This window comes from Rhinolophus ferrumequinum, chromosome 9 (assembly GCF_004115265.2).
Source record: "Rhinolophus ferrumequinum isolate MPI-CBG mRhiFer1 chromosome 9, mRhiFer1_v1.p, whole genome shotgun sequence".
NCBI lineage: Eukaryota > Metazoa > Chordata > Mammalia > Chiroptera > Rhinolophidae > Rhinolophus > Rhinolophus ferrumequinum.
The window spans coordinates 74,518,968-74,533,430 of NC_046292.1; the positions used below are offsets into that span (position 1 = coordinate 74,518,968).

At 39.2% G+C, this 14,463-nt stretch overlaps 1 protein-coding gene across 4 annotated transcripts in view; it reads right to left on the bottom strand.

Moving 5' to 3' along the window:
* CDKAL1 (CDK5 regulatory subunit associated protein 1 like 1) overlaps positions 1-14,463 on the bottom strand; it is a 623,742-nt gene that overhangs the window by 197,598 nt on the left and 411,681 nt on the right. The window lies entirely within an intron of this gene.

Below are 14,463 nucleotides of genomic sequence, written 5' to 3' on the forward strand. Positions count from 1 at the left end.
CTGTGAGAACTGAATGAAATTATGAATTTAAAAGTACCTAACAGCTGAAAAAGGGGCACTCTATTTAGAGCAGTGCTTCTTGAACTATCTGTGGTGAGAAACCAGTTTTTCCTCCAATTCATTATGGACTGACATTTCTGAAACACGGCTAAAGTGAACTCCTAAAAAAACCCCATCATAAATGGATGTCTCAGCAATGTCAAATTACTGTAGAAGTTTCTCAGTGCTTACTTCCTATTTCAGCAACAATCTTGTTGTACATGGACGACAAAGAGTTTACAAATGGCCACTGGTCTCTGAGGCAGTGTTTGAGCAGCACTCATTTACAGAGCATGGCACGTCTAAGACTGTAGCACAACAGAAAGCACCAGCGCTCTGGCACCTGACAACCTGGGTTCCAAGTTTTCCTCACCACCAGCTCTCTATGGAACCGCCAGCTCTCTGTGTTTCAGTGTTTCACATCCACAGGTGAAATGTGGATGTCAACAGTACCTGTCTCATAGGGTTGTTAAAAGAATTAAATGAGTTTATATATATAAATCAATTTAAATAGTGACAGGGATCTTTTAAGTGCTCAATATTAGTAATCAATATCATTATTATTTGAGATCATGGCAGTGAGTATTAATATACAGTAAGTCCTCACTTAACATCATGGATAGGTTCTTGGAAAACTACAACTTTAAGTGAAACGATGTATATCAAAACTGACTCTACCCTAGCCTAACTGACAGAAACGAGAGTTAAGTTCTTATGACATATGTCTAGGCAAAAAAAAAAAAAAAAAATCACCAAACTCCTAAATAAAGACCCAAAAGACCTCAAATATTAAACACTGACATAAATGTGAGCTATACACACATTTAAGAAGGGCTAATAAAAACAAGTCAGATAATGATTTTCCACCTGCTTATTCCAATTCAGGGTCATGGTGGGCAGAGCCTCTACAGCAGCTCAGGGGGCAAGGCAGGACCACCCTGGACAGACGCCCTTCCATGGCAGAGCTCTTACACACCCTCACACTCAGACTGGGACAATGTGGACATGCCAATTCACCTAACTGCATCTCTTTGGGAATTGGGAGGAAACTGGAGTACCCAGAGAAGGGAGAATGTGAAAATTACACATTACACATTATAGTGGCGCCCCTGCTGGGAATCGATTTGTTTGTTTGTTTGTTTTCCTCATTAACAACACATTGTTAAAGACGGTACTCAAGGACCTGTTGAATAAAAAAAAGGTCGTAATTCTAAGGCTAATTATTTTTATGCTAATGACGTTTTCATATTTGTACATATATTTTTTTTTAATTGGGGAAAATGGAGATTTATTTTGCCTACAGAAAGGGAAAATTATGCATATATCTTTTATGCACAAGAAATAACTTTTTAAAATTTATTACAATTTAATCAATGGTTCTTCTTAAGCTCTCTATGTACCAAGATTCTCAGTTCTAAAAAGTTTCTTATAGAAATAAGTTTCTTTTATCATTTAAGTAAAATTCAGAAAATTATACTATAAAAATTTTCAAATGGAATGTGACCTTTTTATAAGCAGAAAACACTCTTAAAAATTTTCATTATATCATGATTTGTAAAAGCGCAAGTTACTTAAAAGGGAGAAAAAAGAATGAAACTCAATTAGGACAGTTGATAAGAGTTAGAACAAAGTGGACAATGAAATAAAATTTTTCAAGAAAAAAACTCAATAATGTATTTTTCCAATGATACAATTAAAAGATTGAATCAATAAATTAGGGAAAAGTATATGAAAAAAAAAATCATTATTGGACAGTGCAATTAAAACAACATTTTCTAAAAGAAGATTGATGCTTGGTCTTACTTACATGATTAGACTAAAAACAATTGCTCTAAATAATAATTAAGGAAAAAGAAATCTGTTCACTTTAAAGGCTATTTTCTTTAACAAGAAACTACTGATTTCATTGATCAAACTAGATTAGTTTATAAGGAGAAAATTCCTTTAAGAATTTAAGACACTTAAAAGAAATTAAACCAAAAATACATCATGCAAGTAACCTTACATAAATTGGAGGAAATGCTGGCATGGAAATAAGTTTGCACAGACAAATGAAAGAAAAATGTGATTTTCTCCAATTTCTTCTGTTCTAACATGAAACTATTTAGAAATTCTGGCAGCATGCCAATTCCAATGTACTGGGCATCTTGAATTGGAGATGGTAGCAGAATAAATATATGAGAGACCTTGAATCTATTATTTGATCTAGGATGATGGAATGACTGGGTAGAAGGATACGCCCTGGATGGTATGGAACCACAAGAAGAGACTTATCATGAGGCTGAGGCAATTGCTACGTATACACCACAAAAAGGACATCTAGGACAAAAAATATTGCAGTAACTTTGATTCCTGTTTGATATTAGAAAGAAAAAAAAAACAAACAGAAGTTAAATTTCTTTAAGTTTTTCACAAAATGGTGTTTTCAATAACCATTCAAAATAAATAACTGATAATACGGCAAAATATTGTTTAATTTGTGAGGTTGTTTCTGTAGAAATACTGTTTAAAAAATGAAAACACCATTACTACCAGCAAAAATAAAAAAAATAAAAAGCATAAATTGGCTCATGCGCAAAACCGAATATGATACTCAAGAGAAAAATAACCAGATACTCAGAAGTAGATGCTTAGAGTTATGATTACAAATTCAATTCTTTTTAGGGGCAGTTATTAAACTGTAACATGAAAACTTTAAAAAAAAAATACATGTTGTGGGACAGATTCCTTCCGTCTCCCACAGAAGCAGATTTTTTAGGTAGACACACAGATGCCTGGAAGAAACTATTATTTCCCAGCTTCCCTTGAAGCTAGGAATGTCCAAGTTCTAATGGATGAGCTGCGAGTGGAAGTGTCATGTAGAACTTCCAAGATAGTAACTTGCAAGGTAGTGCAGCCTTCTTCAAGTCTCTCCTTTTCGCTGGCTGGAATGTAGACGTGATGGCTGGGTTTTAAGCAGTTATCATGGACCACAGAAACTCACGCTGAGGAAAGCTGAGCAATAAAACAGAATCCTGGGTCTCTGCTACTGGGGACTGTGGGTCATCCCACCAGCACAAGATCACTACTTCCTTTTATTTTTTTTAAATGTCAGATAGTAATAGACAACTATGTTGTTTGAGATATTAGTTTATGACTTTGGTCATTCACAGCCAAAACTGACCCAATGTGGAGTACTACATGTGACAGAACCAGAAGTAGGATATTGGTTTAGTTGGGCAGCAGGTAGGAAGGACCAGTACAGGCTGCAAAGCTAATTACTGGTACATGTTAGCACATTATTTGGTCAAATTGTCACCTGCTCAATAGTGGAAGACAGAACAAGTGTTAATAAAGTCAGTAGCAGAAGTGTCACAAAAAATTCAGAATGTTAAATATTAGCTGCCTCCTTCTTAGTGCTCTTAGCCACAAGGAACTCAGACTAGGGCTGGCCAATTGCAAGCTGAGATTTAAGAAAACAGAACTTTGCAAAGAAACTCAATCTCTGTTTGTGAATTACAATCTAATTACTATCTAATTGGACTGGGAGTCCTATAATTTTGAGGTTTGCGGGTTTGCAAAAGCCAAGTGGAGCAATTATGAGCATTGGCTGCAATGCTACAGCCCCGAGAGGACAGAACCGCTGCCCTTTCATGTACTGGTCCAGTTTTCGGGCAGTGATGGGGTTAAGAGTGCTTTGGACCGCCGCAAGGGGCTCATCAGTGAATTCAGAGGTGATGCGGGGTGGAAGAGAGGACAGACATCAGTAAATAAAAGATAGAGTCTTCAGAGTCAAAACTGTGTCCAGACATGGTTCTTGACTACACTTCTCCATGGAACTGACTGGAAACAAATAGAGTGGAAGCATACTAAGTTTACGAGGGAATTGGGTTGCAAAAAGATACACCGGGGCTGTCTGTCTGTATAGCCTGCAACTTTACATCTCTTAAAGAAAGTTCCAGGTCACAAACCGGCACCAGAAGGAAGGCGGGGAAGCATTAGAACCCACTCAGAAGAGCACGCCCCTTAATGCCTACCTATGCTAGGGCCATTGAGGACTGGGGCAACGGAGGACAGTGAACGATGGAGTTTCTCCCATAGAGGAACACCAGCGCCCATCAGATGGGGAAGAGCGTCCTCGGTGCCAGGGTGGGAAGTCTTTGTGACTCCTACCAAGCAGGGTTTGATAAACCATAGCAAATAGTAGCTGATGTGTGTTTCCATTTTTCCCATTTTTCAAATGGGAGTTTTAAAAATTGTAATTATCTTATTGCTGCTCCATTTTAAACGGGGAATTTAGGGCTGCCCTTTAGTTTATAGTCACTGGTCCTCAGCAAGCCATGTCTAGACCTCCCAAAGACGACAGCACATCAACCTGAGATCATGGATAGGGTAACTCGGACAGGCTTGGTCATCTCTCTTACACATACGTCATGTAGGCAGCAAGAAGAGTAGCCAAATGGGATAGACTGTGGCAGACTACTAGTGTCCCCCACTATCTCACCTCCCCTTATTTTTAATAAGGCTCTTTGTTTTCAGATGGACACAAGGCCACCCCAACTAAAGACGACAATGATCCGCCTTTCCTTCAGCTAAGTGTAGTCATGTGACGAGGTTCTGACCAACTGGATATAATTAAAGCGACATGAGTGACTTTCAGAAAGTATCTGAAGGGAAGGAATACATACCCTCCGTTTCCCCTCACTTTCCTATAGACTGGAATGCAAATTTGATGGCTGGAGCTCAAGTCGCCATCTCACACGATGAAATGAAAGCTGTATCCTGCATTCCTGATATGCTGAAGCCAGATACAGCCCGATTGCCTAGCTCTGGACTTCATTTACATAACTGAAAAATAAACTTTTACTTTCTTTATGTCATTACTCTTTTTTCTGTCACTTGCAGACAAACCAAACTATAACTTTTATATACATAAATATAAATGTATGAGTGTATGTAATCTAGTTAAAGCCCTTCCCTATAATAGATTTTATTATATCATAGACAAAATCAAACCTATAGTACGTAATTGTCTAAAGAAAGGAGATTGGTTTTCACATAACAACTGTAATTCAGTGTTTCTTACCCATGGAAAGCCTATAATAAACACTTATGTTCCCCCCTGACCCAATATCAGGGTTAATGTTGGGATTTTATTATACTTATCAAATATGTGGCTATAAATATTTATATAACACTAACCACGATTTAAGAATGTCAGTTCCTAGAAGACAGTCACCAAGTTTGACTAATCTCTTAATATTCTACACCTAAAAGTGCCAACACAGTCTGTAACCAGTAAATATTAGTCAAGTAAACACAAGACCTAGGCTCTTTTGAAATTAACATGAATTTATAGTGATTATTTTTTGGTGTTACTTCCAGAATTTAAGTTGGTCAGATCTTAATAATCTGAGATTCACTCTTTAAAGACAATTACGGGTTACATTACCCAATTTTTTCCTCACTGTCTGCTGCTGACTCAGTTACCATACCTTTCAGATATTACTGCAAGGTCCAGTACAGCATTCAAAATTACATGCACTGTACATGCTCCCTTGATTTCTTCCTGGTTTCTTACAAGAACATAAGGTTCTAGATATAACAGTGAGGACTCAGTAAATGTTCATCAGAGCATCATGATGAGTATGGGGAGGCAAGAGTGACCGATAACTGACTCTCCTTGTGCCAGTAGCAAGTGATGAAATGGATCTGTGGTAGGAGTGAAGGTTGTCTGTCAGCAGGAAGTTGAGCTGAATATTTAATACACTTGGTTCTAGCAAAGAAGGATGACTAGGAGGTAGAAATGAACACTTAACAAAGGTTTTGAAACACAGATGATGCAGGATAATAGCTCTGCAACACATAACCACCATTAGTACAGCATTTTATCTAAAATGTGTCCTTGTACACACACTTCATGAAGAAACTCTGAAGTTACAGATAAAGACATTGTGACAGATAAACCTCGCCTTACTTCTATTTGTAGTTTTTCACCACAGGGTCACATTCAAGAATAGCTTCTTATCACCCCGTTACCCAGCAACTCTCTGCCTGGATGGGGAGTGAAAGCAAAAAGGAAGGGATACTGACTATAGAAAGATATACTAAATTTTTCGGAGAAGGTATGTATAATTTAATATTTTCTACTTAATAGCCTAGTTCAATTTCTAATTAGAAATGTACGATCCTCCTTAATGTTTCTAAAAAGCATCCTATTTGGAAAGGCTAGATGCCACACTAGCAATGAATACAGTTTGGAGGTCCCCAGGCTGGTGTATGAATCAGAACTCTGCCAGTTCCTAGCAAAGTGATTTTGGGCAAATCACTTAACCTCTAGGTGCCTTAATTTCCTCATCTATAAAATGGGGGCAATAATATTTCCTCTTTAGTATACATTATTGTGAAAATTAAGTGATTTAATCCTCGTGAAGAACCGAGCATGTTACATTCAACATATTACACACTCAATACATGTTGCCTAATAATGTCTGTTAGTTATTAGCCAGCAGGGGTTCACAGAACACAGGAGCTCTCAGAAGACAGAGCATTATGTTCTACTAAAGGAAATACATCAATTTGTCTTCAAAGAGCAGGAGATTTTCTTGCTTATGAAAAGGAACTTTAATTAAAACAGACTGAGAACTGCTACTCTAAGCCTTAATCTTACTGGTTCCATGTTAGTGCCATTAACTGAACAAATAAGTACCGTCCCTGCGTCCTCCTCTTGTGCCCCTTAATCCGTGGTTATAGTATGACAGAGTGAGGATCCCTTGGCGCTGTGCATACAGTACAGGGACGCGGGGATGGATCCCCCAGTGCTGTGGTTACATTATGGATGTCGGGATCCCTCAGTGCTGTGGATACAGTACAGGGACGCGGGGATGGATCCCCCAGTGCTGTGGTTACATTATGGATGTCGGGATCCCTCAGTGCTGTGGATATAGTACAGGGACGCGGGGATGGATCCCCCAGTGCTGTGGATACAGTACAGGGACGCGGGGATGGATCCCCCAGTGCTGTGGTTACATTATGGATGTCGGGATCCCTCAGTGCTGTGGATACAGTACAGGGACGCGGGGATGGATCCCCAGTGCTGTGGTTACATTATGGATGTCGGGATGCCTCAGTGCTGTGGTTACAGTACAGGGACGCGGGGATGGATCCCCCAGTGCTGTGGTTACATTATGGATGTCGGGATCCCTCAGTGCTGTGGATACAGTACAGGGACGCGGGGATCCCAGTGCTGTGGATACAGTACAGGGACGCGGGGATAGACCCCCAATTCTGTGCATACAGTACAGGGACGCGGGGATGGATCCCCCAATGCTGTGGTTACATTATGGATGTCGGGATCCCTCAGTGCTGTGGATACAGTACAGGGACGCGGGGATGGATCCCCCAATGCTGTGGTTACATTATGGATGTCGGGATCCCTCAGTGCTGTGGTTACAGTACAGGGACGCGGGGATGGATCCCCCAGTGCTGTGGATACAGTACAGGGACGCGGGGAAGGATCCCCCAGTGCTGTGGTTACAGTACAGGGACGGGGGGATGGATCCCCCAGTGCTGTGGATACAGTACAGGGAGGCGGGGATGGATCCCCCAGTGCTGTGGATACATTATGGATGTCGGGATCCCCCAGTGCTGTGCATACAGTACAGGGACGCGGGGATGGATCCCCCAGTGCTGTGCATACAGTACAGGGACGCGGGGATGGATCCCCCAGTGCTGTGCATACAGTACAGGGACGCGGGGATGGATCCCCCAGTGCTGTGCATACAGTACAGGGACGCGGGGATGGATCCCCCAGTGCTGTGCATACAGTACAGGGACGCGGGGATGGATCCCCCAGTGCTGTGCATACAGTACAGGGACACGGGGATGGATCCCCCAGTGCTGTGCATACAGTACAGGGACGCGGGGATGGATCCCCCAGTGCTGTGCATACAGTACAGGGTCGTGGGGATGGATCCCCCAGTGCTGTGCATACAGTACAGGGAAGTCGGGATGGATCCCCCAGTGCTGTGCATACAGTACAGGGACGTCGGGATGGATCCCTCAGTGCTGTGCATACAGTACAGGGACGCGGGGATGGATCCCCCAATGCTGTGCATACAGTACAGGGACGCGGGGATGGATCCCCCAGTGCTGTGCATACAGTACAGGGACGCGGGGATGGATCCCCCAGTGCTGTGCATACAGTACAGGGACATGGGGATGGATCCCCCAGTGCTGTGCATACAGTACAGGGACACGGGGATGGATCCCCCAGTGCTGTGCATACAGTACAGGGACGCGGGGATGGATCCCCCAATGCTGTGCATATAGCATATAGTGCATATAGCATATAGTGATGTGGATCTCTCAGCGCGGTGGTTCCAGTATCACGATATGAGGATCAAAGTGCACAAACCGAGAACTGTGCTAAGAACTAGGGATGCAGCAGTCAACAAAGATCCACAAAGACTTTTTCTGGTCTCAGACATTACTACATCTAAATAGCTTTGACCACCTACAGTTTTTGGGAAAGCAATCAAACAATACTTTTTTTTGTCATATAACCCAGAGCACTTAGCCCCATGTCCGCTTAAAGGAAGCAACTGTAGTTGATATTTGACCCTTGCCATTTTCATTTTCCTGAAACTGCCAACGTCGCTTGGCTTCTGTGGTATCATTTCCCCCGGGTCTCCTCCTACACTGGCCTACCCCTGCCTTTTCCCCCTGTCACAGGATCCGCTTTCCTTTTCCATCGCTCAAATGTTGGTGTTCCTAGACTTCTGTTCTTAGCCTTCCATTTTCTTTCTTCTGGATGATCGCATCACCACAGCTTTTCTGCTACTCAAATGCTGGTTACTCCCAAGCATTTCTCTCTCAACCCTGAGCCCCTTCCTGGGCTCTTGACCCATATTTTCTACAGCCTGGGTGCTCTCCCCTGGATTTCCTACACAGGCATTTCAAATTCAATGCGTATGCCCAAAACCAAGTTCGTTATCTTTCCCACGGAAATTCCTCCTCCTTCTTCTCATTCTCCTATTGGGTTAACATCGTCTCCGACTGTGGCGTTAGCTAACACACCAAAGAGCCATCCTTGACACTCATGCATACCTTCTTCATCCTTCCAAGAACACAATATAAATTTGATCTCCTTAATATCTTTTGAGTCCACATTACTGTCTCCCTCACAAGAGCAACATGCCTTAAGAGAAGAACAACAGTGAAGCACAATGGCTGAGTACTAGCTCAGGAATCACATGCCTGAGGTTTCATCAAAGTTCTATCACTAACTGCATGGCCATGGGAAACTGCTTAACATCCTTGGGCCTTAAGGATTAAGTAAACTAGTACATGCGATGTCCTCATAGCAGTGAAACTCCACAATATCGTCTATTGGTTTTATTACTAGTACCATATTAAGTACTATTATGATTGGTGTTATGGTTGCATTTATTACAGTGCTGAGCACAAAACTGATAAATGAAAATATGAATCATTTAATTAATATGTATTATTAGAATCAGTAGGAAGACTGCTAAACAGCAGAAACTGAGGATCTAGTTTTATTATGCATTAATTCACTGTGGGCTTTCAAAAAGTCTTTTTAACTACTGTGCACCCTGACATTCATTTTATAAAAGGCAGATTAAAAATACCTATCCTTACATACTTGGCTAGGTTTTTGGGACAACATTATGACATAATACATTAGCTCCATGAAATATGAAAAGCACTCTGAAAGGAAAAATGGAAGGAGATTAGTAATGCTGAGATTTCTCTCTTAACCAGGCTAGAAGGAAAACAGAAAGCTAAATCAATAGAAAATTTAATTGCTTCAAACTATGAATGAAATGTGGGATAATCGCAAAATAATATGGTATTTAGTGAATGATGTCAAAATTTTCCAAATACGATACCATGTTGAAAAATAAAAAAGTAAATATTTTTCTACTAGGTAAACTGTTCCAATGATATGTATCATTCTCTTGAAAAAAAATTAAACGTAGCAAGTGAGCAAAGGAGGAAAAAAAGAACTTTACTACCTCAGAAAGAAATTTGAGAAAAGATAAAAAAGTGAACAAGACCTTAGGGACACTCAAAATAACCACCGAGGTAAAGATATTAGAAATGATGAAATAAAGCCAGAAAACGTCTCTGAGGGAAGTATTTTGCCTAAATTATTTTGGAGGTTGATATTCAGTGAACAGAAACACATCTGGGAATGCATCTGAAGAAAACGTAATTATCTAATCTTGCTGAATCAGTCTTTTCTTTTCAATTTCTTTTCTTCTATTCTGATGAATATTGCTACTTATGTTTCCAAGCCACTAGGAATAAAACTGGAAAAAGAAAAATGCAGAATAAAATACAAATGTAACATAACTTGTCTTTTATCAGACTGTGTTCCAGGACACATGGATGAGTGGGACTAATGAAGGGAAGACAAAGAACTCCATCCAGATGGCAATGAGTTAGCATCATTTTTGCAGATAGACTGGAAAAGTAGGTCATAGGATAGGCTGGACAACATGAGATAACTCTGTGACTCACAGAATTCATCCTGCCAAAGCGATCCTGGCTCGTGCCCTTGTGTCCCTTTGCTGTCTGAGCATACAGTGGCTGCCACTTCCCTTCTAGTTTGTTCTCCCCACAAAAAATTCCCCTTACCCCTGCTCATTAGTTATTGGTTGTGGCATTTCACAACCAACAGGAAATCTCTGGGTAAAGTAAACTCAGGGGTGTGTGAATATATACCACAAAGCTAAAAGGGCTCATATTCTATAAGACACAAGACAAATTAATCTGGAAGTCCCCAGTACACCGTCCATTAACAAATGGTAATGGTAAATCCTGAGGTGGATAATATCACGGAATTAAAAAGTCAACACAAAGATGCTACAGTAGGTGTAACTTACTTTAGGTCTATGTCACTTACAAGTAAAAACGTAAGTAGTCATTAATTCAAAGTGTAGTTAGTAAGGGAGTTGGATCTTGTTCTCCAAGTTTTAAGGTCTAGTTAACATAAACCAAAAGGCCACTGGACATCCAACAAAATAATCTGTGTAAACAGACAGCTATTTTAATATATAAACTGTTCCATTTCTTAACATGCATCTATCAATAGGACATTCTTACATATTTCTTTCCCACATTCACGTGTGAATTTTAGGACTCAGAGATTCTTTTACTTAGCATTAGAACATATACTTGAGAGAAGAACTCTGTATATTGTCATTTTTTAAATATATGTGAATATGTGGTTTATTCTGAAGAGTGACTGTGTAAGTCCAATGCTGTTCAGATGAGGAAGATCCAATTGAAATTATGTCCAAGGCCTCAGCTCCTGGGAGCCCTAACTATACCATCCCGAACACATCAAAGTGAAAAATCCTCTCTGATGCAAGTAACTTTTTCAAAATTACACAAGAAAATAAAGATAAATGATTCCAGTTTTATACTCTTTTTATCCCAATACTTTGTTAAAAAGAGAACTGGAAAGACAGTTGAGTGACAGGTAATAAAAGTAGTAACATCTTATTAAAACAGCAAATATTATTAAAAACAGCAAAAAACACGAATCCTTCTAAAACTAGAATTGCACCTCTTGCTTTATGTAGTTTTCTTCAATATCCCTACAAATCCAATTACATATTTCCAGAAATCATTTTATCCATTTCAAAAAAAATGCATCGAATTTCTTGATTTTCTAACTAGATTAATAAATTTGAATAGAATAATTTAAGTCATTCGAGCGTCTGCTCATAATCAGCTGTTTTAAATCAATATATTAAGTAACTTAAGACACTTCTCTTTGCAAAGGTTGCATGATTTAATAAATTCCCATATGCCTCAACATGTGCCAACACTCCTAGGTTATCGTCAATCCAGCTGCTGTTATGATAACAGTTGCCAACTTTCAAACAAATGAAGAAAATAATGAATCAGCTTCAAGTTGGCTCATATGTAAACTTCTATTGCTCCCAGGTAAAACTCGGGCCAATTTCAACTATAAAGAAAATTAATTAAAAAGATTTCACCGCCACTGTTGGAAAAACAGGGTACCACAAATACTGCTGAATTAGTAGTTTAAAGTCCTAGCTTCAGGTAAACTCCCATGGCTTGGATTTCAGTCTTAAGTGCCGTACGTTGTTTTAAAGGTTGGATTTTTTTTTGAGGAAACAGATTAGAAATACCTCATCCCTAATTCATAACATGAATATCTGAGAAGATTCACACTGCTGGAAATAATAAAATAAATGAGACTTATTTGTTAAAGGGTCATTACAAAAAAGCCTTCAGAGGAAATAATGTGTGAATGGAAAGGGGCTTGCTTATACAGGAGCTAAAAATCAGGACAGGAGAGCATCAAATACACCATTTGAAGTTAGGGTCATTTTATGACACAGTGGTAGGCATAAAATATTAGATCCTTTTTCTAAGAATGACAATATTGTGTTGAATTTTAATAAACACTGGACGAAACAATTTTGTGGTAGACCAGGTATCCAAACTAGTGGTTCCACAGAACCTCTGAAACTTTGGTGTTTCCAATAAGCATTAATCTATTTGGCATAAAGCTAAGTAGGAAAAAAATAAGGAGAATATCAGAGCAGAAGTCTGCTGAAAATATTTACATTATTTCTGAATGTCCATCATAGTTTGAAAATTATTCCCTGGCTGGATGCACCTCCCCGAGAGGACAGGAAAACTTTTTCACTACAGAGCAAAACTGGATTATAGTGTCCTCACAGGAGTGAGGCTATACTACAAGCAACAGGAAAGAGTAGATGATATACACAATTTTATGGTTGATGAACTGTCTAAAACTGCAAGGATTACCACATTAGTAATTGGTGATTTCTTCTTTTCCAAAGAGTACCTGTAATTTTTCTCAGTCATCAGCTCTATATATCAGGTATATCTTACTAGCTGCCTCCTACAGTTTTTCAATTCATTTTATAAATTATAAAGTTAACATCTAAGTGTGAAATTGTATATCATGGTTGCTTCTGCCCTCACTGAATATACAAAATACAGAGTTAATTAAGAAAAACAAAACAAAACAAAAAACTCTTGGAGATTAAGTGGCTAGACTCATACTCTACAATTCCGGTGATTCATAGCACTTGAAATTGAAACTATAGATGGATGGGTGTGGGATGAGTGTTTACTCCAGGCATCTCCAATATCCTTTCCAGGGATCTCTGAAATTTCCAGGGCTGGGTAGAGTACTTGGTTCTGAGGTCTTCCAGCCAGTGGAATGGTTCTAGAAAAGCTACCTGGATGCTCAGAGAAACTTGGAATCCAAAGAAAGGACAATGAGCTTAGCCCATGAATAAAGGCAAGAGACTATTTTCTCATACTTTGATGTGATCATCTTTTGACTTCTGTATAGCTCATGGATGCTGTTGCAACTGTTCAAGATGCAACAGATTTAACAGGTCCATCTTTGGAGCAACATAAGAGGCTTGATCTTGTTGTAAAATTGTTGCCCAGTGAAGTAGCCACAGTAATACCCCAAACAACTGAGTCAGCACTCACTCAGATGGAGGTAAAAGAGAGGTGTTGATTCCTAAACCTCACTGAATCATATTAATGCAACCAACTATTTGGAAAGTGTTCTAGTCTATTCTGCACAACAGGATGCATGCCTACACTTGGCAAAATCTTGTGCAACAGGTATGAATTCTGTACTACATTACTTGCTACTGCTCTAGTAAGAAAGAGGCAGAGATTTCACACGTGCAACGATATATTTTCAATTTTGAAAACATTCTATTCACTACTGTCAGCATGCCCAAAAGGACTCTCTTATATGAGGTAAGTTTACCACAATAAGCTAGAATAAATGCAAAAGGGATACATGAAAAATCTTTTCTTCTTTAGCTTTGATCTCAGTTCTGCCCAAGAAAGTATTAGAGATGGCAGAGATCCGTCATTATTCTGTTTTCTATGAAGGTTGTATATACTTAATGATTATAATTATGAAATCCCTGAATAAATATACCTTCTATCCACTGATTTGAATATTCAAACAATTGGCTGTATTTGTTTGAATTTACACTAAGTATCTTTATTTCTGGTGGTTAGGATAATCAACAAATGCCTGGAGTTGGAAAAAAAAAAAAAAGACAGACACATGAAGGAACGATGAAGAAGGAAGGAGAAAGTAAACAGAAGAAGAAAAAGATTTTAAAACATTGTATGTAGTCGGGATAAGTGACTAATTGATGGTGGAAAAAATAATTGCTTACAATTTGTATAAAGCCATCATATCCATGAAATACTTCGACATGGTAAAAAGGTACATAATTATAAACAAGAAGATGGAAATAAAAAGTTGTGTCTTAATTAAGAAAAACAACAAAAGATAAAAATTATGGGGAAAAAACTCTGGAAAGTAGGAAGACCCATGCCACAAATATGCCAAGATAAATGACATATCCC